This window comes from Rhamphochromis longiceps, linkage group LG16 (genome assembly GCF_057381845.1).
Source record: "Rhamphochromis longiceps isolate RC_006_pf linkage group LG16, R_longiceps_female_GT1.1, whole genome shotgun sequence".
NCBI classification, from domain to species: domain Eukaryota; kingdom Metazoa; phylum Chordata; class Actinopteri; order Cichliformes; family Cichlidae; genus Rhamphochromis; species Rhamphochromis longiceps.
Window position 1 is genome coordinate 13,108,929 of NC_140572.1, and position 21,961 is coordinate 13,130,889.

General features: G+C 40.9%; 1 long non-coding RNA gene across 1 annotated transcript in view; it reads left to right on the plus strand.

Annotated features, from left to right (window-relative positions):
• Positions 1-21,961, plus strand: part of LOC146650741 (uncharacterized) — a 349,244-nt gene that overhangs the window by 14,421 nt on the left and 312,862 nt on the right. The gene's annotated exons all lie outside the window — the stretch shown is intronic.

Here is a 21,961-nt window from a genome sequence, read left to right on the forward strand (position 1 = left end):
AATGGTCCATCTGAAAGGATATTAGTAAAACTGACAAACTACAGATTCAATATTTTGATTGGCTAGATCACAATTCTATTATTTTAATTTTAAAAAGAGAAACTGATCATAAATGAGTCTAGATTACACCAGAGCCCATATACAATTTCCAAGAAAGTAGGAAACTAAAGCTAAACGCTAATGGTAAAACACATATTATCACATGTGTCATTATTATTATTAACCACTTTTTAAAACAGCATACAGAATAATAATTTTGTTATAAACGACAAATTACAGACTCAGACCAAGTCTTTTGAACAACTTTCAAGTACTTTGTTCTCCAACGTGTGCCTTTCTGTTGTTTTATATATATTCCTCTAGTTTGTGCTTATTGCACAATCTTTGTGTTGGTGTTGTTCGCAAATCATCATAATTAATGCTGCATATCAGGATACTTTTCTTTCATAAACAATAACAATTATACACATTTTCTTTGGAAAACTGAAACTACTTGACGGTAGCATTAGCTAACCAATTAAGGATTTTGATTCTGATTTTCCTGCCCAGAACAGGCTAATTCTCTGTATAGAGAACCAGTGTTGACATACACCCTGCCATGACACCAGTCAGTCAGAAGTGCCAGCTTGATGCCGGATCCAGGGAAGACCTGTTTTCTATGGGCATGCACCAAACCACAATCGGGCCAGATGTGGCATGCCAGCGCAAAAACAGTGGCATCATTGCCAGACCTGGCTCATATCTGGATGACATATGGCTTACCATGCTAGAAGTCAACCAGCAGTGCCGGCTTGATGCCAGATCCGGGCCAGACCTGCTTGCTATGTAGGATTACATGCACTCGCAGTAGGTTATAAGTTATCTTTCTCGCCAAAAGAGAAAGGTTTCTTCATTTCTTGAATAACTTGAAAATCTTAGGTCAAACAGCTGCAAATCCTGGTTGCAAACAACGGTACTGAATTCTATAGTATTCATGGATAAATATGTTTGCCTGTGTCTTCTTTCAATAATTACAGCTATCTTTATGAAGTTGTACAAAAACACCTATAAGATTAAGCCATAAATAATATTGTCTGAGTCTGTTGGAGCTATGTGTTCTTTATTGTTAATATTTTGAAATTTGTTAAAATTTGTTGTTGGTTTACTTATATTTTTGGGTTATTCACAAGTTTTATTTGTAGGTTAATACTTGCTTCATTGTTTGGGTTTGTTTTGTTGTTTATCTCGTTAAGTCAGCCAGGAAAAACTGTAGTGCAATTTTTTTCTATAAATAAAGCGATTGGTATAGGACCAGCATGCACTGGGGTGGGACTATGGTTTTCTTTGACCAGAGCAGGAGAAGCAACAGGAAGCAACAAAAATGGTCTTGTTATTGCTTTCCAAACTGGATAAATAAACCATGGAATGCAACTTTCAAGTTTGGACAGTCGGCTCTTTTGCCTGCATACAAGATCTTATGTCAGTGCAGCAGTGGCTTGTGGATTAAAGGATGTTTGGTTGGCCAAACAAAAGGAATCGCCACTACAAAGTCTTCTTTCAAAAGTTATAGCTATCTTTATGAAGTTGTACAAAAACACCTTTTGTTGCCCAGACAAGGCAATTCTTACTGTTAGATGTATTTGAATGGCGTTCTAGAAAAGAACAGAGTATAGTTTTTCATTTTTGTGAATACTTGAAAATCTTAGCTCACACAGCTTTAAAACCTGTTTGCCCAACACGGGGATATTGAATTGTATAGGATAAAGCCATAAATATGTGTGTCTGAGTCTTCTATCAAAAGTTATAGCTATCTTTATGAAGTTGTACAAAAACGCTTTCTTTTGCCAAGACAGTGTGTTTCTCACTGCTACATGCATTTGAATGGAGTTCTCGCACGAAACAAAGTATAGGTTTTGTGGTGGATTTTTGTGTGATATGTATAACTATATAACTATATATGTGTAACTATATACACTCTACATCTATGTGCACTGAACATATATATTTTAACTTTCATGTAGACTCTTAAGCACAAGACATTTTGCTTCACCGAGGTTTATTAAGGTGGTACAGTAACAGGGCAGTTAATGTAAGGGGAGAGTTCTCCTGAATAATTTACTCCCCAGTAACTAACCTTCCCGAATACACACTCAACGTCTTTCATGCAGCACAACCAAAACAGTAACATTTCCTGAACACATCACAATAAAATATCATCACACACACACACGCACGTAATTTGAACTACACTGAAGTGTTTTAAGAACCTATGTAGTTATAAGATTATATATTGATAATTAGGATTAATGTGTGACCTTTGACCATGCTGTGACCTATTGTCAGAAGGCAAAGCAAAGGGTTAACCTAAGGGTGTCCCTTTGGGCTGGGCCCCCAGCCAGAGCCCTGCCCGTACCCTGGCCTGTACCTGACCCCTTCAGCTGTGTTTGGGCGCGTGGGAAAGTTACCCAGCAGCAGGGGGCGGGGATACTGGTCCCTATATATTAGGGGACCAGAGGACACCCCCGGCTCTTTTTCCCCTCTGCTGTTTCACTCTGTCTGTCTCTGTGTTGCTCTGCTGTCTGTGCTTAAGGCTGTACACCCCGGGGTTTTGCTTTGCTTGCTTTCTGCTATGTAATTCTCTTGCTAAATGTCTGTATGTATTTTTCCTGCTGTTCATGTGATTCAGTGTATTAAACTCTGTTCCAAGAATTCTACTCTTTTCCAGAGCATCTTTTTGAGTGTCTTGACTTTAATTGGATCTAAAGAGGTTGGATCTCCACATCGTTGGTGGGAGAAGGTTATCAGGATGGTTTCGAAACTTGCAACCACAATTGGCGACGTACGAAGGGACAAGGAATTAAGGTGATTGCTGGGAGCCTTGGGGAATGCCAAAGCCTTGCACATCAGAGAACACCAAGCGGCCGCTATAATAAGCTAAGCAGAGTTTTTTTCCTGCTCAATGTTGGTGTTGTCTGAGTGCAGAAGGGGGGTTCCCACCTTGTCTCCAAGTAGATTTCACCTAACCTTGAAAAGGATTTTAATCAAAGGGTCGCTGTTATTCTAAGTGATAAAGTGTTACACTGTAAGAAATAATGTTAGTTGCAGATGCTGAAGGAGTGGAGTTTAATGCTCCTGTGCTGGAGTATGACTCCAGGGCTGTGTTGGGGGAGTTTGTGTTTATTTTTCCGCTATTCTTTAGTGTTAAGGAAGTGTATCTGAAGAATAGGAGTAAGTTGCGCAGAAGTAAAAAAGTTGAAGTGATGAAAAGTGATGATGAAGTGATGAAAAGTGAAATATATGTCGGCACCCTCAAGGTGGTTACCGCTGGAAACCTAGTTATCCATTTAGGTTGATAAGTTGACACAGGCTAACTAGGTTGTTAGATTTGTATTGTTTATTGTCATTTATGCTTAGAAATATTTAACCATATATGCTTAGAGGTGTATAATCGATTGTGTAGTGATAGGATGTGTGATCCTTAATAGTCTGCAAAGGCTTTGTGTGCATTCCAGAGTGTTCTGGCATTCACACCTACATCCTGGGAGCATGGGAGATGTCGTACCTTGTCTTATTGTTTTATGGTAGGATAAACGTAGCTATGTCAGTTTTAGGCTAAGAGCCTTTTGTTTAGATGGACGGCTAGACTCCTGGCACCAGCTTTGGGGAGTCTTCACAGGGTCACATCTTGATCCCACACACACACTCGCACACGCACACACACATACTTACACAACGCACAGGCAAGATACTCTTTTGGTACTCTGTTTGTATGTAGACGTCATATGTTAATGAACCTATGCATATTCATGTAACCTCAATAAAAGAGCAGTGTTACGGGGGAGTGGACGAGAGCGACTGGGGTCAAGCGAAGGAATGGCGTTTGTCGTGGTTCTCTCCCTCATGCATGAGTACCTCGAAGAACTTTGCCTACTCGTTTCTTGCTTTGCTGTGTAATTAAATTACCTTGAACGTTCCAGCGAATAGGTTTAAGCTACAAACCTATCATAGGTTAACCATTTAATTGGTTAACCTAGTTAACCCAAGTGAATTGCTATGTAGTCAAGTCTGCTCGGGCTTTGGGGGATTTTTGGAGATAAGAACTCAGCACGTAACGCGTGGGCTTGGGGCTGGCAGTGGGATTCTGAGGACCTTCGAGTCCACCGGTCTGGACGCGCTGGTAAATTGCGCGCTTTGCTGTATGAAAGGCAACACCTTCGGCCAAAGTGTAAATATGTAAATAGCTGTTACTAACCCTTAAGTATAATCACTGCTGTAAATATTGCTAAGTAGTAGTCTAGTGTATAACCATGTATTGCTGTAAATATTGCTTAAAATAACTCTTGCTGTAAATAAGAGTCAGAGGAATACGCGTAAAGGATGGGTTTTGATAAATAAATAAGGAAAAGGGAAGTTAGTAGGTAGATGAATAAAAAAATTGTAGAGGGACTGATTTGAGAGACTAAAAAAAACTGAGCTCTCTGTGCTGCAGAGCACCGTGTCTTCAGGCAGTTTGTAAATCATACCTAAGGTATGTGGACGAGTGAGAAGAGTATCAGAGCAGTGAAAAGAGATAAGTCGGCAAAAATTAAGAATTGTCGCTATAAAGAGGAAAATAGACACACTGCTGCTGAAATATAATGTTGTTTAAGGAAGTTAAACAGAAAGATCTGCAGAAATAATATTTTTTAAGCAGCAATATGAAGTAAGGTGGAAAATTTGTAGGTAAAATTGAGTAAAAGAAAATATTAATTGCCAAAATAGGGATAATGAGTAAATAGGGAGCGTAGGCACTTTATTGGATTATTAGCTTAATAAAAGTATGACCAAAAGTTAAATAAATTGGAAATAGAGCTGCTTGACTAAAGTAAAAAAAAAAAAAGGATAACCTAACCTAGGGCTAGATTGTAACATATCCAAACTGATAAGAATGAGAAAAATGAAAAGAATTTTAATAATAAAACATAGCTGGGATAAAACCCAGGCCTAAAATAATTATAGGGAAAGTAAATAAATCACACAAACAAATAATAAATGTTTGTGTTGTGTTTGGTGAAATATAGAAGACAGTGGTGATGATCTGAGAACATCTGAACATCTTAGTACGGAACAAGAGATAGAGACCAAATAAATAAGAACATGTTTGGGCTACAATGAAGTAAAGAGAGTCTAAACAGCATCCATAAACCAATCTCAGTAAAATGCAGGAGTTGTAGAAGAATCTAATAAATGTTTCAGAGTTTGCATGTGAAATGTATATTGAGTGTTTGTTATCACTCACCAAAGAGGAGTGCGAGAGTAGTAAATAATGATAATAATGATAGAAAGTTCTGCAGAGGGCTCATGAACTCACCCAAAAGCATACAGAGAGTGCAAGAGGCACCTGCATAATATGATGTGAAATAAATGATTGTTGGAAATAAAGTGTGTGAAGCTTAGAGGAGTTCAGAATAATTAGGCCGACATGTGGGGTGAAGTGGTAATGAGGACAAATATGAACAAAATTAACAATAAGAGACACCTGCTAGAGATCTGTTTAAAATGCTGCCGTCACAAATAAGTAGTTGGGAAGAGAAAAGAAGGTAGACAGGGTTTAAATGCAACTAACTGATGTATTAAACCCAGAGCATAATAGCTAAAATCACTGGATGGATGATAGTGAAGTGAAATAGAAGAGTTTTGTTGGAAATGGTGGTTTAATAAGTCAGAGAGAGAGTTTAGTGCCTGTTGAGTGTGGCAGAGGGAGACAGTAGCAGAAAAAAAAAGGAAAAGTGTTGTACTGAGAGAGCTTACATCAGCTGAGCTGCTGCTGCCGGAGGCGGCCTGTAAACAGCGTCACAGGGTGTAGCTGGCTCAAGTTGCTCTGACTGTGGAGTGTGTGGGGTGGGCCCCGACATCCTGCCAAGAGTGTCCCTGACCAGTGCACAGGCTTTCAAATGATCTAAGCCAAATGCAAGTGTGTGAGAAGAAGAGTAAAAGACTGACCTGAATGTCTCAAAGAGGTTATTGTTATGCGAGCTTGTGTGAGGCTCAGAGGAGTCACCTGAGACAGGAAGCAAAATTGTTTGCTTAAAAAAAAGAAAAAAGATGTAACTTGTTTGTAAAGTTTAGGGTCCACGTCAGTGAAGATGCTTAAACAAGTGATCAAATGCTGAGTACTATGAACAAAAAACAACAAAAAAATATGAAAAAGAATAGTGCCCATGAGAGTCAGGAATGGGAAGAAAGAAGCTCTAAATTTGAGAATAAAATATTAGAAGAAACACCTGGGAGGAAAGTGATAAGGCCAGTAAACTGGTTCTCGGGTAAATTAAAATAAATATAACAAACTATTAAAATAAGAACAGGGAAGTAAGACAGAACTGAATGAGAGAGGGCCATAAGACATAACAGTAGAGAAGCAGTGGAAAGAACTGAGAATAATATAATTCAGTGAGTGTCAATAGAAAATTGTATTAGTTTAGTCAGTATAAGCTTTTAATGATATAAGTTTATTTGTGATAGAATGCTGCATGATGATCTTTTCCTTGCCTAGAACTGATTGTTCTTTATGAAACGTGTTCTGATATTTGTATCTGAATCTTTCCACAGCGATAGTAAGAAGTTGAACAAGCAGTTCTGACCTTGCACACACACACACATACATACACACACAATCACATACGCACATGCTCATGTCACTGAACGAACGTATTAATTCCTGTTGTATAAATAAAGAAAGCAGACGGGGACAGAGCGCAAGTCCGTGAGTGTCTCTTACGTGTAGGAGCGCTCTGTCACTTGTCCTCGCGAGTAAAGACAACTGCAGTGTTTGTGTTTTCTAACTCAAGTGTCTCAGCTGAAGAGCTGCGGGGTGATTTTAAGAAATCCCCTGTCAGTGAGTAAACAAAAAGCCTAAATACAACGACAACTGATTAAAGTGTAATGGTAACAATAACAAAACAGTAATTAGAAAGATGTAATAAATAATGCCATTAAGTAGTAAAGTAAGAGGAAGAGTAGGTATGAATGCAAAGTGACTACACCTGAGCACTTTAGAAAAAAAAAAGTTTAAATCTAAAGAAAAAGAATATTTGGCTGGGAAAAGAAACAATAGAAATAAAAATGTGGGATGCATGGCTGGTTAAGCTGCAGCTGTGGATCATTAGAACTGCTGATCAAAAAAAAAGAAGCATGATTAGATATTGTATGGAGGAAGGGATTATTAAAGGGATCTTTGGTATCTAAAACACTTGCCTTGATGCTGGTCAGACTGTGTGTAATCCTTCTTCTATAGCTATAAGAGAATTAACATTTAGAAGAGTGTCAGAGGTGCGTGACATTAGAGGGCCTTAACCCTTTAATGCCTCGAGTGTCAGGCTTGAATCAAGAAGTATTTAAGTTTTAAGAGTCCCAGAACATCAGAGTGATTTTTACCATCCAAGAAAGTAAATTAATAAATAAATTGCACTTTATGAGTTGAAGGAATAACTTGCAAAATGCTGTCCTTAGCAAATGCAATATGGTAACTCTTACACAGCTGCATCTTGTCACTTACAGGAAAGTTGAGCAGAAAAACATAAAACTGTAGTATATGATAATAAAGCCCCTCTGATCTTGTTTTAGTTTTACAAGGAAAATAAAAGCAAATATAGATAAATCTGTGCTGCCAGTAGGAAACAGAAAGCTCCCTGAATAAGCAGTGTGCATCATGCAGGTGGAAATACACAGGAGCAGGGTTTGGAGGGGATGACAGAGGCTGTGTTCAAGCAAAAGCTGGTAATTAGAAAGAAAACACATTGACCTAAAATGCAATAAGGAAAAATCAAAAGTTGAGCCTTTGTATTTAGAAAATGTTAGGAAAGTGATTATGGCTTAGAAGAGGGGAAGTAAACATGAGAAAGTCTGAGATATAGGAAGTCAGATAAAGGAGCTGAAGAGTGTGTGGGTGATTAGATGGGTGGGACAAAGAAAGCTGTGAGTCAGAGGAAAAGAAGGTAAATAGAAGTATTCAAAGAACAGGAGTAAGATAACGAAGACTAACATGAGGTCGAGCTCACAGGCGAAAGAAAATAGTGGAGCAAATGAAAACAGTTACTAACTAACTGATGTATGCACATACTTGAAACAATGACTCTCCTGCTATGAGAGAAAAAAAAAAGAACTCCTTACAGATGAAGGAGCTCACCAACTGAAGGGGAGAAACACAGATCACCAGTGGAAGACACCAGGCCAAGAGCCTGTGGAGAAGAGCAACACTGGCACTGCGAAGGCCTACGTCACTGATGAGGCCTGCACAAAGGTGGAGAGGAGGAGTCAGCTGGATGACGACATCCAATGGCTGGCACGTGTGAAAACCCATGAACATCAGAGAGGATCTTCCAAGTGAAGATCCACAATTCATGAAAGTCTCCTCGAGTCCAATGAAAGACTGTATCTGCAGAGGGCTGGAAAAGTGTATTAAAACACACTTTTAGTCAGCTGATATATTTATCAATCTGCTGGGTGGCCTCTAAGAACCAACATCGTCTGCATCTGGGATGTTCTCTGTGTGGATGTTCCTGGAGAACTCCAAGAGAAATGTAGGCAGCACCATAACAACAAGAAATTTACTGCCAAGAGAAATCTTCAGTACATGGACTGTGACTGATACCAGAGTACCTAACTATCCATGATATCTGCAGTGAACAACATGAAGCAGCTGCATCAGTAATGCTCCCAGCAAACTAATAAGTTTAAAGCCCTGGGCTCCACTCCTTGTGTTACTCTCCCAGTAGGAAAAGAACACACATAATAAGAACTAGGCCACATGAAAGCATTAGATAGGAGATTATTAAAATATATTCATTACTAACACTCTTACATTAGAATATTAATGAAGGTTAGAAAAGTTTAATACATAAAGGGTGCAGAAATGACTCTCACTGACACTAGAACAGATACACACAGAGCATTAGAACCCCAGTAGGGCATGGGACAGATAAGTAAACTTAGAGAAGTTATTAATCCAGGAATGACACCTTATGAGCATTGCATTATTGAAGGGATGAAACTTACACATGGGGATTTACTAAAAGTTGGGATCCCTGATAACACAAAATGAGAAATTTAAACATCTGCTGTTTCTGACCCTGGTACACTGCTCTTGGGTATCCTCCTGACATGTATGTAACTGTGTGGGTGCAAATGTGTACATATGTGTGACTCTGAATGCAGATATGATAAATAATCTGTCTTTTATCTTTTTCAGTGCGGCTACATATAGACCAGTGGCAGCTACCTCTGTTCATGTATTGAAGCTAATAGTAAGATGCTAGCTCTAAATGTGCAGCACTAAAATATCCACAGTGCTATAATTCAGTGTGTGAGCAATTTGTAGTTCCTTTCAAAAGGAAGGAAAAATAAGAATGAAGGAGAAAGCAGCGGAGGATTCTGTCATAATCTTAACTGCATTGGGAAAAGGGGGGAACATATAGCTTAGCAGAGGTAAATGGTTAACTCTCCCCAAGAATGAACCAAGTAAAAAAATAAATACATTTAGGAGAAAATCTAAATTATCAGATATTTTAGAGGGAAAGAGGCTAAAGCCTGATCCCCGATTAAAGTAAGGCAGAGTTGAGTCAGCATGATTAAACCTCTATAGGTGAGCAACTATTGACCTAGTACAATACAAATTTGTACTAGGTTTGTACAGTCAAACAACAGTTTGTATTGACTGTTGACTACTTCAACAGTCAATACAAGCTGTTGAAGTAGACCTTAAGGAAAATGGGGTGTGAAGTAATTGTCTGCCTCAGAGTCCACCACCAAAATGTGTAACAAGGTCCAATTTTTAGCTTTTCAGTGGCTATTTTTCTATAAGAACAAAGGCTGTCAAGCTGTACAGTATTCAACTCAAGGTTGAACAGGCATGAAATTACAATGCCAGTCATCTAAAGGCACTTTATTATCTAAGGATAAACTGCAAAAATAAAACATTACAAAACAATTATTTATCTGACCCACTTTTAGCAAGAACTTTGGAGAAGAGGAACTCCCTTTTTAACAGGAATAAATGCCCGAACTGGGCACAGGGGGGAGTGGTCATCTGCTGCAACCAGCTGAGTAAGGAGAAGGAGACAGGACTAAAACATGCTGTGGAGGAGAGGCAGAGGTTGATAATAACTAATAACTAATAATAACCCCAAAGAGAGACCTAAAAACTGGAGGCCCAGCTTCCCATTCTACTTTTAAATATTCTAGTAAGCTTAAAGTTTGAGAGTGAAGTGGGGAGATATAGTACTATAGGATGGTAATTAAAAAACAGATTTAACAAGGAGCCTATGAAGAGAAGTCAATAGGAGAAATATATTGTCATTCTAGTCCCTTTCAGTAGTCATGTTGCAACATTTTGATGTAGTTGAATGCGTTTTATGGAGTCTTTACAACATCCTGATAATAACAAATTACAGCGGGCCAGCCTAGAAGTGATAAATGTATGAACTTGTCTTCCAGCATCACTCTGGGACACGACTTTAGAGATATTGCAGAAATCGAAGAAAGCAGTCCTTAATATTTGCATATTACCGCATATTGGGATTTTAAAAAAAAAGGAAGACTAAGGTAATGCCATTCAGAGCATTCCTTTAGGTTGACTGACAGGTGTGTTGCCTGGCTTCATGGATGGATGAGAGAGAGGGTGTCATCAGCACGGCACCTAAAGGAGGCATGTGTTATGCAAACAGAAACAAATCCTGGTGTGAAGAAGATCATTTTTAACTTTCATCGAAGCTATCTCTATACAGTAATGTGCTCTGAAACTTGACTGAAACTCTTTAAATAAGGCATTCCTTTGTGGCTATTTTACAGCTGCTCTAGTGGGGATTTTAGAGATGAAAGGAAAGTTGGAGATTGGCCTATAATTGGCTAGGACAGCTGGGTCAAATGATGGTTTTTGAGTGATGGTTTAACTACTGCCAACATGGTCAAATGAGCTTGCAAAGAAAAGCGTTTGGACTTCTTTAAGTTGCTTGAAGACGTTTCACCTCTCATCCGAGAAGCTTCTTCAGTTCTATCCCAATCAGCCAGGGTTTCAGGTGAGCTCATTGTGAAACCTGGCCCCACCTTATTATGCAAATTCCTGAGGTCAGATGGCCCAGGATGTGAGTGGGCGTTAAGGCGTCTGGGGAGGGAACTCAAAACTGGATTATAGATGGCAGTTGGTGTCGTAAACCACCGCCTCTGTTAAATGATAAGGTGGGACCGGGTTTCACAATGAGCTCACCTGAAACCCTGGCTGATTGGGACCCACACCCATTTTCACACCTTGGCTCAGGCAATTAGAGGATCATCAGGGGGTCCTTTTGTCCCTCTGTGGGGGGACACTCCCACTAGGTTTAAATCTGGGACTCTCCACCATTTGACCTTAGAACTGAAGAAGCTTCTCGGATGAGAGGTGAAACGTCTTCAAGCAACTTAAAGAAGTCCAGACGCTTTTCTTTGCAAGCTCATTTGACTACGATGACCTGGATGACTGAGAACCTTCACAGACATACTGCCAACATGAAGAACAGTAAATGGCCTGCATTTGTATAGCGCTTTTCTAGTCCTTAAGGACCCCAAAGCGCTTTACACTATATTCAGTCATTCACACACTGGTGATGGCAAGCTACATTGTAGCCACAGCTGCCCTGGGGCGCACTGACAGAGGCGAGGCTGCCGGACACTGGCGCCACCGGGCCCTCTGACCACCACCAGTAGGCAAACATGGGGTTAGTATCTTGCCCAAGGATATTTGGCATGCAGCCAGGAGGCAGCCTGGGATCGAACCACTGACCTTCTGATTAGTGGTTGACCTGCTCTGCCACCTGAGCTACAGCCACAGTGTGGTCAATGTGGCATTGTCTAACTTAGCTTTGAAAATTCTGATTCTGTGGCTATAGAGGTGTGGAAAGTTTGATCAGCCATATAGCCAGCAACATTAAGTCGAGGGCTAAAAGCACTAATGATGAATTGTGAATAGGCAGCCGGTAACAGAGTTCAGCATATAAATGTGACATGTGCTCAAATAGTGTTTAAGAACAAAGAGGATCTTAGAGAAGCCAACAGATCCCCAATAGTGTACTGTATGAAGAGGCAGTAACCCAGCTAGTAATCGCTCTAAAGCTCCCTGGTCCTGTGGCTGTCATTAGATGTCTTGATCACCAGAAAACAGACACATTAATAGCTAAATGAAACAACCTTGTAGAGCTTAACTATGCATTTCCTAAATTGATAGCTAGGTAAAGATAAATAAAGCTTTCTCTTTATAACAGCATTTGGGACAAACATTTCAAAGTGCTTCACAAAATAAAGCAATGAATTGGAATTTGTTAAGTAATAGGTTAACTGGGTACAAATATTAACTTTAGTACTAAGGTGCATGCAGTCGTGAACTAACAAGACTAAAACAACTAACATTGCATGGCATGTGTTGGTAACTGTGAACACAACTAATGCACTCTGCAAAGATATCTTTCTGCAGGTGGAGATGGCGTCTGGATAACAGACGGCGATGCAGAGGTCCTGGATCAGGTGCTGGTGATCTGATGATGAGTGCGAGGGGACAACGGAGTGAAACAGGCTGCTCCAGACAGCTGAACCATGACCCATCCAGTAGCTGCTGAATCTGCTGCAGAGCCTACAGCCCAACTACTACCCATCGCCAACCCTGACTCTAATCAAGAGTAGGACCAAGTCGTCTCAAGTATTCTTAGAAGCTATGCAAGATCCAGCCGTCAAGAAGCACCAAGAGAGACTTTTCTCGGACTCATAAATTGGTTGAAATATGGGACTGACAAAGGGACACAAGTTGAGTAAAGTTTGAAGCTGACTGCAGAGAAATATCACCCTTGAAGCTATCAAAGGACATTTCAAAGCCCACACTGAGAAGTCTGTTCAGAAAAAAAGCTGCACCTGACCAAGATGAAATCCAAAATTGGGAATTAATTGTTTAATTGTATTATTTTTAATGTCACATATGGTGTTGTGTATGTATTATGTGACTCTACTGATGTGTTTTATGCCTTAACTTTCATTTTCCTGTAATTAGGCTGGCTTTTAATAAGTTGCTTGAGTATTCTGTTAAGGATACTGTGTAGTCTGATTTGCAAATGAAGAGGAATCAAATGTCTTAAATTGGTTAACCAAGAGAAGTGGAGTCTTGGAAAATGTTATGTTGATAACTATGAGGTTTTTGATAGAAGGAAGGGCTTATTCATTTGACCTACAACTGTGTGGGATCTTTATACAAATTCTTATGTTCTATTTAGAGCTTGCTTTAAAGTATGTTAGCAAAAAACAGCGCACGCATTAGTTTTCACGATTTTTGTTCTTCTTTAGTTATGGGGTCTTTTTCGGTGGTACCTCCAGGTACCACTGGGGGGGATTGTGGTGGTTTTTTGTGTGATATGTTTAACTATGTAACTATATACACTATATATCTATGTGCACTGAACATATATATTTTAACTTTCATGTAGAATTTTAAGCACAAGACATTTTGCTTTTACGTTTATTAAGGTGGTACAGTAACAGAGCAGTTAAGGGGAGAGTTCTCCTGAATAATTTAATCTCCACACATCACAATAAAATATCATCACACGCGCACATATTTTTGGGTTTATCTTATAGAATTCAATATCCCCATGTTGAGCAAACAGGTTTTGCAGCTGGGTGAGCTAAGAAACAGTCTGTTCAACACTGAAAAGCACAAAGGCCGACTTTAACATTAAAAGGTGTTCAAACAAGTACAAGATATTTACAATAAGAAGACCTCAGTGCAAGAAAGACTCTTTCCAACACTGAAATGCACAGAGGGCGACTTTAACATTAAAAGGTGTTCAAACAAGTACAAGATATTTACAATAAGCAGACGTCAGTGCAAGAAAGACTCTTTCCAACACTGAAAAGCACAAAGGCCGACTTTAACATTAAAAGGTGTTCAAACAAGTACAAGATATTTAATATAAGCAGACCTCAGTGCAAGAAAGAGTCTTTCCAACACTGAAAAGCACAAAGGAAGACTTTAGCCATAAAAGGTGTTCAAACAAGTACAAGATATTTACAATAAGAAGACCTCAGTAAAAGAAAGACTCTTTCCAACACTGAAAAGCACAAAGGCCGACTTTAACATTAAAAGGTGTAAAAACAAGTACAAGATATTTAATATAAGCAGACCTCAGTGCAAGAAAGAGTCTTTCCAACACTGAAAAGCACAAAGGAAGACTTTAGCCATAAAAGGTGTTCAAACAAGTACAAGATATTTACAATAAGCAGACCTCAGTGCAAGAAAGAGTCTTTCCAACACTGAAAAGCACAAAGGCCGACTTTAACATTAAAAGGTGTTCAAACAAGTACAAGATATTTACAATAAGCAGACCTCAGTGCAAGAAAGAGTCTTTCCAACACTGAAAAGCACAAAGGAAGACTTTAACATTAAAAGGTCTAAAAAACAAGTACAAGATATTTACAATAAGCAGACCTCAATGCAAGAAAGAGTCTTTCCAACACTGAAATGCACAAAGGCCGACTTTAACATTAAAAGGTGTTCAAACAAGTACAAGATATTTACAATAAGCAGACCTCAGTGCAAGAAAGAGTCTTTCCAACACTGAAATGTACAAAGGCCGACTTTAACATTAAAAGGTGTTCAAACAAGTACAAGATATTTACAATAAGCAGACCTCAGTGAAAGAAAGACTCTTTCCAACACTGAAAAGCACAGAGGGCGACTTTAACATTAAAAGGTGTTCAAACAAGTACAAGATATTTACAATAAGCAGACCTCAGTGCAAGAAAGACACTTTCCAACACTGAAAAGCACAAAGGCCGACTTTAACATTAAAATGTGTTCAAACAAGTACAAGATATTTACAATAAGCAGACCTCAGTGCAAGAAAGAGTCTTTCCAACACTGAAATGCACAAAGGCCAACTTTAACATTAAAAGGTGTTCAAACAAGTACAAGATATTTACAATAAGCAGACCTCAGTACAAGAAAGAGTCTTTCCAACACTGAAATGAACAGAGGGCGACTTTAACATTAAAAGGTGTTCAAACAAGTACAAGATATTTACAATATCTCAGTAAAAGAAAGACTTTTTTTTTTTTTTTTTTTTGCCTGTCCCGTTTGGCTCTTTTGCCATCAGAATTGTTGTCTAAAGGCAAAGAAAGATGCCCAACGGATTTACTTTACCAAACTGACCATCCCAGCCTTGCCGTAATGGTCCATTTGATTCACCTTTTATTGTTTATTTTATTTTCACTTACTGAATACGGGACAGACTTGACTGGGGGAAAGAAGGGGAGAAAGAAAGAGGGAAAGAGAAACAGCTGAGAAGAGGGACGGGGGAGAAGGGCAAAAAACAAAAACCAACAGAATGAGCAGGAAAAAAAAGAAGAAAAAAAAATGCATATATCGATCACCTGGGTCACCTGCTGAGAAAGAAAAAAGAAAACAAGCAGAAGAGAACAAGAGTAATAGAAAAAACAACATCACAATGATATATGGGAATATGACAGTAAATACTAAATATTAAACATTATTGTGCAGCACATAAGATCAACAGAACACAGTGTGCTTTGAGGTAGGAGCCAAAAAGGGTGTAGTTTGTGGGTGTGATCACCCGTGTGTACACCTGTGAGCATGGACGCGCTTGTTTTTTTTTTTTTAAAAAGGTTCCTTCATGTAATGATCTGCTAGAGGGTGTGGGGGGGCCACAGCCCCGTCCTCCAGGGCATGAAGCAGGTATGGAGGAGATCAAAACTCCAGACATCCAGAGGCCCCCAGAACACAAGAGACCAAGGAAGACCAACAGAGGGGCAGCTGCGCCACTGTCCCAGAAAGAGCTGAGGAGAGTCCCAGATGAGGGCTCACTCAGCAGCCGCGGAGCAGAAGCCAGGGGGAGTTGCAGTGACGCGCCCGTGAGCTCCGCCGGCAGCCAGCCGTGCCTGAGTGACCGAGCCCCAGGCCGAGAGGCCGGGGGCACCCCACCTCCGAAGTGGCCCGAGCGAACCCCAGGCTCCAGGCCCCGATATGCGGCCGCCAAGGAGTGAGCCGGTGTGTACCTGGACGCCCATCCCCGGACACAAAGAACCACCAACGCACCGATGTCTGAGGGAGTCCGCCACTGGCAGGGGAAGTGGTGGTGGGGGGAGATAGGCCTCCAAACCTTGGAGGGCCTGAGATGTCCCCAGAGAGGTGGCGCCTGACACCCAACCTGACATATAGACACAGAAATACAGACACACACATATACAAACATCCATCCCACCCTCATGCTCTCATATGCACTTACTCCACACTCAACCAATGTGGAGACAGACATAAAGAGACGTTGTACACACGATCACACTCCCCAAGCGTACTCTACAAACCGGGTCTAGGTACCCTTGCCCCTGGAGGGGGGAACTGCACCCAGACCCAGGTGGTGTTTCCCTTTTCCCTGCGGTGGGGGGAGGCAGACCGCCCCGACTCCGCAGCAGCAGGGAGGCCCCACACTCCAGACCGCAGTCGGACGGCCAACTCCTCCTCCTAGCCCCCCCGCTCCAGCAGGTCGCAGAGAATGGGGGTGAGAGAAGACTCCAAACCTCCCTCCACCCGCTCATTGTAGTGTTGATGCATGTGTGTTCTAAGGTGCATTTAAAACCCAGGAGGGCATGGAGCTACCTGCCAGAGAGCAGCAGGTAAGCGCATGGTCCCTCCTGCTAGCCCTCAATGTCTACGTGTATTTAAAATTGAGAGGTGGGCAACGACGCCAGGGGTGGGGTGTACACCCTGATGGTACTTTGGACTCCGTGTATCGTGCCCACCCCCAAGATCCTATATGTATGTGTAATGAGAGTGTGAGTAATGTGAATGTCTAAGTTGTGGGATAAAATTGAGGCAGAGGCAGCCAGAAGGGGACGGGGGGGACGGGGGGGGGGGGGGGGGGGGGGTAGCCTCCTCTGCACCCTGGTGACATACCCCTACTCCAAGGTCCTGCATGTGTGGGTGGTTGTGGTGGAGCGGGAAGAGGGAGGCAGCTGGAGATGGGGAGGGAAGGAAGGGAGGGGCAAGTGACCCCTCCCTGGGGCCAGCTCCCCCGCTGACCCCAGTAGGCACCCCATACTCCGCGACCCGCCAGGGAAAGGGGACCCAGGCCCATCCAGACCGGGGCCCAGCGCAGCAGCGCCTCCCGGCCCCACAGAGCCCGGGACAGTCCACCCAACCCCACCACAGAGAAAACTGCACCCACCCCACCATCCACTCTTCTTCCAGACTACATAAGACAATAAACACCCAGGCTGAGATCTTCCTCCACCTCTCCTGTATCTCCCCCTCCACCTCTCCTGTATCTCCCCCTCCTGCAGAGAGAGCCCCTGAGGAGAGGAAAGCTCCTGCAAGATGTGACAATCTTCCCCACCAGTTGAAGAGCCCCCCAGGTGGCTCGATGCACCGGCGGCACCCTGCTCCAGGGCTGGGCCCCCATGCACCCACCCGCCCACAACCTCGGCAACACACCAACCAGGACCCGAGCCCCCGAGGCCCGGCCCGGGCCCCAGCCCAGAGACGGAGCGCCCCCAGAACCTCACGCCCATCCCGGACCCACCTAGGGGCAGCCAGGCTACCAGGTCAGTAACCCACGTCCGTCAGCACAGACCCTCCCCTAGCCCCGCTGCATGCAGCCGCGAGGAAACAGTCACCTGAGAGCCAACAGAGCCCCTAACCGGACATGACCGCTACCCCGGGTTGAGCCCCCCAAGGAAGATGCCTCCGGGGACCCCCCGACGCCCTAAGCCTGTCCCCACCCCCACACCAATCACAACAGTGAATGCGGGACCAAACTATGACCCCCCACCCCCACTAGGTGATGGAGCTGATCAAAGGAGCCCAGAGCAATTGATCTGATGTGGTGGCAGAGGCTGTATCAAGACTAATGTAATCTAATAGATAATTTCTATATTGGTTAGAATTAAGATTATTTTTATTTTTCCAGTTCATGAGGACAGTTTTCTTGGCTATGCATAGGGCAGTGAAAACCATATGGGCAATATTCTTTTCTGTAGTGACATTATCTAAGCTGCCCAACAAACACACTAAGGTGGAAGTTGGAATGTTACATTTCAGACACTTCGATAAGTCTTCACATATCTCGCGCCAAAACTTCTGAACTGGTGGACAGAACCAAAGAGCGTGGATATAATTGTCCGGTGAATTGGTTTGACAGTGTGAGCAGTTGTTGGTAGACGTAAAGCCCATCTTGAACATCCGATGACCTGTATAGTGCACTCTATGTAGTATTTTGTATTGAATTAATTGAAGACTGGGGTTTCTAATTAGATGAAAGGTTTTTAAGCAAATCTGAGACCAGAAGTTTAGGTCTAAGTTAACTGATAAATCCGCTTCCCATTTTGCAATAGGAAGTGATACTGAGTCATCTATTTTAGAAAGCATTCTGTATATTTTGGATAGTAATTTGGGGGTTTTAAGAGTAAGAAATTGAACCACACTTGGTGGTGTTTGTAGTTCAACTTGACCCGGTTTAAATTTCTTTTTTACTATGGATTTAATTTGTTGATATTCTAAAAATCTTTTCTTGTTGATCCCATATTGTGTAACTAGTCTGTCAAATGAAATAAATTCTGTTCCTTCTAGTATATGTTCTAAGTATTTGATTCCTTTACTACTCCAATCTGAAAAGTTTATCATATTATTGTTTTGTAATATGTCAGGGTTGTTCCAGATAGGTGTACGTTTGCATGGGATTAATGAAGACGCCGTCAATTTTAGAAACTCCCACCATGCTGTCAGAGAAAAGCTGATGTTGATGCTTTTAAAGCATTCATGTCGTTGGATGTTTGAGCTGATAAATGGTAGGTCTGAGATCTCTAGATTATTGCAAAGTGCTTGTTCTACATCTAGCCAAGGTTAATCTAAGAGGGTATGTTTTAGCCATCCTGAGATAAACTGAAGCCTGTTGGCTAAGAAGTAGTGCTGAAAGTTAGGCAGCTCTAGTCCTCCTTTATCCTTGGTCTTTTGTAGTGTTTTTAAGCTTATAAGTGGGGGTTTATTTTTCCAAAGGAATTTGGACATACATGAATCTAGAGATCTGAACCAATCTTGTGGCGGTTTGGTTGGGATCATTAAGAATAAATAATTTATTTTTGGTAAGACCATCATTTTTATAGCGGCAACCCTTCCCATGAGTGATATGGGTAGACATTTCCATCTAGCCAGATCATCTTCTACCTTCTTTAAAAGTGGGATATGGTTTAATTTAGTTAGATCTGCAAGCTTGGGAGAAACATTAATACCTAAATATTTTATATTTCCCGATTGCAGTGGTGTAGAAGAGGAATTATGGAGGGAGCAATTAATCGGTAGAACTGTAGATTTTGACCAGTTAATTGAGTAATCTGATATTCTTGCAAAAGAGTTTATCAATTCAATCACCCCAGAGATATTGGTTTGTGAATTTTGGAGAAAGAGTAACACATCATCTGCATAAAGGCTGATTTTATGTTCCACGTTCTTGCATTTTATGCCCTTAATTACTGAATTCTGTCTAATTGCTGCTGCTAGTGGTTCAATAAAAATTGCAAACAGTGAAGGGGAGAGTGGGCATCCCTGCCTGGTGCCCCTCAAGAGACAGAAGCTGGAGGATGTCTGGTCATTTGTTCTAACACAAGCTGTTGGGGAATTATATAATATTTTTAACCAGTTTATGAAAGAGGATCCAAAACCAAATTTGTGTAAAGTTGCAAATAGAAATTTCCAGTTAACTCTGTCAAATGCTTTTTCTGCGTCTAAAGAGAATATTGTAGTTTCTAAGTTTTTACTGTATGAGTAGTCTATCAAATTAAGTAATCTACGTGTATTTGTTGATGAGTGCCTACCTTTTATGAAACCAGTTTGGTCAGGATTAATTAAGAGGGGGGTTATTTTCTCCAGTCTCTTTGAGAGAGCTTTGCAGATTATTTTAAGGTCTACGTTTATAAGGGATATTGGACGATAGCTTGAGGGATATACAGGGTCTTTGCCTGGTTTTAGCAGGAGATTAATGTTTGCAGAATTCATATTTGATGGAAGTCTGCCCTTTTCTTTAATTTCCAACAACGTTCTGTAGAAAACTGGTGCTAGAATCGACCAGAATTCTTTGTAGAATTCTGCAGGAAAGCCGTCTGGACCTAAAGCCTTATTATTGGGCATACTTATCAGGGCTTCCTGGAGTTCACCTGGTGTCAGTGGTGAATCCAGTGCCATTGCTTGAGTGTCCAATAATTTTGGAAGAGTTATGTTGTCCAAAAACTGATCAATTTCTTTTTTAGATGGGTTTATTTGTGGTGAATACAACGTTTTATAGAAATCCCTGAAAATGTTGTTTATTTGTATCGGTTCATATATTGTGTTCCCAGATGAATCTTGAACAGCACATATAGTTGTTTTTTCTTTATTTATTTTTAGCTGGTTTGCTAGAAATTGACCGGATTTATTACCATGTTCATAATTTTGTAGGCGTAGTCTTTGTACTAAGAATTTTGTTTTTTTATCAATTATCTCATTTAATTCTAGTTTTGTTTTGCGTATTTTGTTCAATGTTTCCTGATCTTGGTGGGACGCGTAGGCTTCTTCTAGTGATTTGATGTTTTTTTCTAATTCCTGAATATTTTTGTTTTCTTTTTTCTTTTTATGTGATGAGAAAGAAATTATTTTACCTCTCATCACAGCTTTCCCTGCTTCCCATAGAACAGAAGCTGATGTTTCGGGAGTGTCATTATAGTCCAAATATGAAGTCCACTCTTTTTTAAAATATTTAATAAAGTCTTCATCTTTAAGTAGTGATATATTAAATCTCCAGTTTTTTCTTGGCGTAGTATTATTCTTGTGCATTAGTGTTAAAGATACAGGACCATGATCGCTGACAGCTATAGGATGAATCTCAGTGTCTGAAATGTCGTTCAGCAGTGAGCTGCTGACCAAAAAATAATCCAGACGAGAGTAGGAGTGATGGACATGTGAGAAAAAAGTATATTCCTTACTGGTGGGGTGAAGGGAGCGCCATGCATCGCAAAGACCAAAGTCGCTCATATACAGTTTGATTATATTTGTGGACTGCCAATTACGCTGAGTTCCCGCTGTACTGAGCCTATCCATGTCTTCATTTAGTCCAAGGTTGAGGTCGCCTCCAAGAACAAGTGTGCCATCTAAGTGTTCAGAGAGTGCACTGAAAAAACCGTGAAAGAATGAGGGATCATCAACATTTGGACCATATACACTTGCAATACATAGCTTTTTATCAAGTATAGATAGTTTAATGATTAAGAATCTGCCCTCTGGATCTATAACTGTATCGAGTACTGTGAAATTAATATTTTTATGTATTAAAATTGCTACTCCCCTTTGTCTAGAATTATAACAAGCTGAGAACACATTGGGAAACTCAGGTGTTTTAAGTTCATTCGAACCTCTAAGAGGTCTGTGGGTCTCTTGTAAAAGGACAACATCTGCCTGTAGTTTTTTGAGTTGGTTAAATATTTTTAACCTCTTTACTCTGGAGCCAGCTCCATTTATATTCCAGGTAATGAACCTCAGTGTACCCATAGATGTTTGTGTATAACTAGGGATGTATGCTGTGTGCGTCGCTTAGACAGGTGGAGAGAATACGTCACTTGTTCATAAATAAAGAGAAGGAGAGAGAGAATAAATGTGTGGCGAGATGCTCCCTGAGTCTGACTTTGTGTATGCATAGTTACTAATATGAGTAGGTTTGGCTTATGTGTGTGTGTACATTAAAAGGTGTAAAAACAAGGACAAGATATTTACAATAAGCAGACCTCAGTGCAAGAAAGAGTCTTTCCAACACTGAAAAGCACAAAGGCCGACTTTAACATTAAAAGGTGTTCAAACAAGTACAAGATATTTACAATAAGCAGACCTCAGTGCAAGAAAGAGTCTTTCCAACACTGAAAAGCACAAAGGCCAACTTTAACATTAAAAGGTGTTCAA